Source organism: Gossypium hirsutum, chromosome A06 (genome assembly GCF_007990345.1).
Source record: "Gossypium hirsutum isolate 1008001.06 chromosome A06, Gossypium_hirsutum_v2.1, whole genome shotgun sequence".
NCBI lineage: Eukaryota > Viridiplantae > Streptophyta > Magnoliopsida > Malvales > Malvaceae > Gossypium > Gossypium hirsutum.
The window spans coordinates 51,273,499-51,277,094 of NC_053429.1; the positions used below are offsets into that span (position 1 = coordinate 51,273,499).

Here is a 3,596-nt window from a genome sequence, read left to right on the forward strand (position 1 = left end):
TGAACTGGCCAAGGATTGGGCAGCCCAAAACTATCCATATGCTGACCAAATCAGCTTATTAGCTAATTAATTAAGCTTGCAAAGAAGCATTTGAAGACTTGTCAAAGTTGCATTCAAGCCCCTCCACAATTAGTGGCTTTATGGATTTGCCCCAAGCCATATTTAGTAAAGTTGAAGACATCAACTTTGCCATAGATGGCCAGCCAAGGGGTGGCTCTTTGGCTGTTAATTTTAGCAAAATTTAGCTGCCACATTCAGCATAAAACCCCCCTTGGCTGACTCATTCAAGTCCCTTGCTCTTGTGCCGATTTCTCCCCTTGGGAAAGGGTTATTCTTCAGTCATTTTGGAGCAACATTGATGTGTTCATAGCAGCCTTGATCGGCCAGGACAACAAAGAATGAAGACGGAGCAACCTAGTCAAGCCACAGAAAAACACCGGATTTGATTATTGTTCCCTATTTCTTTAATTTTTGTTGTTGTTATGATGAACATATCTATTAATACTTATGTTGTTGGAATGGTTATTTTAATCATCTTAGCTTGAATTTAATTCGTGTTGGTTTGATTGCATTTCATCTGCTTAAATTATTAAAATTATGTTTATGTTGTTATAGGCCTCGGTAAAATGCATGATTAAGTAAAATCATGCCTAAGTTATTCTTACATTACAATTGTGAGGTAGCTAATGAATTAATTATTTAAACGGATTGAAATTGTAGTTAATTGACACAATACTTAATCAGTGCATGTTTATTCTTCTAAGGTAGCTGAAGGTTAAATTAGCAATGTATCTGGCAACGCACTTGCCTTGCATACCTTGCAAGATTATTGTGATTAAACTGTTTCAAGGTAGGGATACCTTGTTACCTCACATAGTCTTTTATGTGCTTATTAGATTTTTAATTAATCGTTTGAATTGACATAGGGATATGCAAGAGATTAGTTCAATTTAATGAGTATGTATGTGCCATAACATGTTTGCTTATTAAAATCTGTTTAATCATTTGAACTAACATAGGGATATGTTAAGAGATGAATGGATTTGTGTAGGTGAATATGTTCATAAGTTAGCAAATTACCGAGTTTTCATGAATTTATTCGTAACAACATAAGCATGAGCTTAATAATTCTAAGTTAAAGAAATGTAATTAAATCAACACAATTATGTCATCTTGATTAGATCATATTTTGAAATCGTGCATTTGAGACTTATTGTTTTAGTTTACTTAGTTTAAAAGCTTAGTTTTTAATCACTCTCTTCAAACAAAATATTTTTCTTCACCAAAGTGTTTTAAATATCATTCATAAATCATCCTTTTCATAGTCCCTGTGGGTACGATAACTCGACATTTACTTGTCACTTTATTACTTGTTGCAATTGTGTACACTTGCACATTTCTGTCATTCCAAGTTTTTGGCGTCGTTGCCAGGGACTGTTTTAAAATGTCATTATTTGTGAATTTGTTAGTTTTACATTTTGGTTTATTTTTTCTGTTTAATTTTTAACTTGATTTTTTTTTTGATTATTTCAGGTGTTTATGAGTATTGACCGGATTATTAACCTACTCCCTGTAGACCCTGAGATAGAAAGAACTTTTCGAGAGTGAAGAATACAAGCAAATCAAAGAAGGACAGAAGAGATGAACTTCGAAAATTCGATTCAAGGAAATGGAGCAAACTCTGCTCAAAATCCTATCCTTATTGTTGATGATAGGGATAGAGCTTTACGACAATATGCCATGCCAGTATTTAATGATCTTAATCTGGGTATTAGGAGACCCGAAATTGAGGCACAACAATTTGAGCTGAAGCCAGTCATGTTCCAAATGCTTCAAACAGTGGGCCAATTTAGTGGAATGCCTACTGAAGATCCTCACCTACACTTAAGACTATTTATGGAGGTAAGCGATTCTTTCAAGTTAGCCGGAGTACCCAAAGATGCAGTATGATTGAAGCTGTTCTAGTATTCGCTGAGGGACAGAGCTCGAGCCTGGTTGAACTCATTGCCACCAAACTCAATTTCTACATGGCAAGAGTTAGCAGAAAGATTCCTTATGTAGTATTTCCCGCCTAGCAAGAATGCTAAGTTGAGTAACGAGATCACTACTTTCCAACAAATGGATGATGAGTCCTTGTATGAGGCATGGGAAAGATACAAAGAGTTATTACAAAAGTGCCCTCATCATGGAATCCCACATTGCATCCGACTTGAGACATTTTATAATGGTCTCAATGCTCACACAAGGATGGTAATGGACACTTCTGCTAATGGTGCTCTCCTTTCTAAATCTTATAACGAGGCTTATGAAATCATTAAGAGGATTGCCAGCAACAATTACCAATGGCCAACCAATCGAGCAGCACCAGGAAGTCGAGTTACTGGAATACATGAAGTAGAAACTCTTACTTTACTCACATCTCAGGTATCATCAATATCCTCAATGTTAAAAAAACCTTACTACTAATGGGTCTAACAGTTTTGCAACACAGCCACCAACCCAATTTGAAAATATAGCCTGTGTTTACTGTGGGGAAGGACATTTTTTCGAAGAATGTCCATCAAACCCAGAATCAATGTACTACATAGGTAACCAGAACCAAAATCAAGGAAGGCAAGGACTACAATCCAATTTTTATAACCCATTATGGCAAAATCACCCCAATTTTTTCCTAGAGTAACCAAGGGGCTGGAACCAGTAACACTTACGCCCAACCTAGACCAACCCAGGCACCTAGTTTTCCCTAACAAGTTCAGAAAGCAACACAAGCCGAACCATCCAATAGCTTAGAAAATCTGTTGAAGGCATACACGGCCAAGAATGATGCCTTAATCTAGAGTCAAGCAGCTACATTGAAAAACCTGGAAAACTAAATGGGCCAGCTTGCAACTGAACTTAGGAACCGACCACCAGGTGCTTTACCTAGTGATACGGAAAATCTAAGGAATCTAGGAAAGGAGCATTGTAAAGCGTTGACATTGAGGAATGGAAAGATAGTAGATCCCAATACCATCGAAGCTGAAAAGGAGCAAGCTGACACTCAAGATTCAGAGGAAGTTCAACCGAGTGTTGAGATTCTAGTTCCACAAGAACCAGAATCTACAAAACCCGACAAGGTAGTTTCAAAACCAGCTAATTCTGATCAACTAAAAACTCCGTTAGATGCAGAATTTCCATAGAAGATGAATCAACCAGTTCCAGTAAAGAAACCAGCACAACCCTACCCTCAAAGACTTCAAAAGCAAAAACAAGAGATTCAATTCAAAAAGTTCCTAGACGTACTCAAGCAACTTCATATCAAAATCCCGTTGGTTGAAGCACTTGAGAAAATGTCGAACTACGTCAAATTCACGAAGGATATCCTATCCAAAAAATAAAGACTTCGAGAATTTGAGATGGTAGCTCTGATGAAGGAATGCAGTGCATATCTTCAAGACAAACTACCCCCAAAGTTGAAGGATCCTGGATGTTTTACCATACCTTGCAACATTGGAGCAACATATTATGGTAAGGCATTATGTGACTTAGGTGTGAGTATTAACTTGATGCCTATGTCAATATTTTAGGAAGTTGGGATAGGTGAAGTTAGACCAACT

The 3,596-nt window shown here is 37.1% G+C and overlaps 1 non-coding gene across 1 annotated transcript; it reads right to left on the reverse strand.

The window, feature by feature from the left end:
* Positions 1-2,085: 2,085 nt before the first annotated feature.
* On the reverse strand, positions 2,086-2,192 carry LOC121231745 (small nucleolar RNA R71). The gene has a single exon (XR_005929800.1). It is a non-coding gene; the product is annotated as a small nucleolar RNA R71 (small nucleolar RNA).
* Between the last annotated feature and the right edge of the window lie 1,404 nt (positions 2,193-3,596).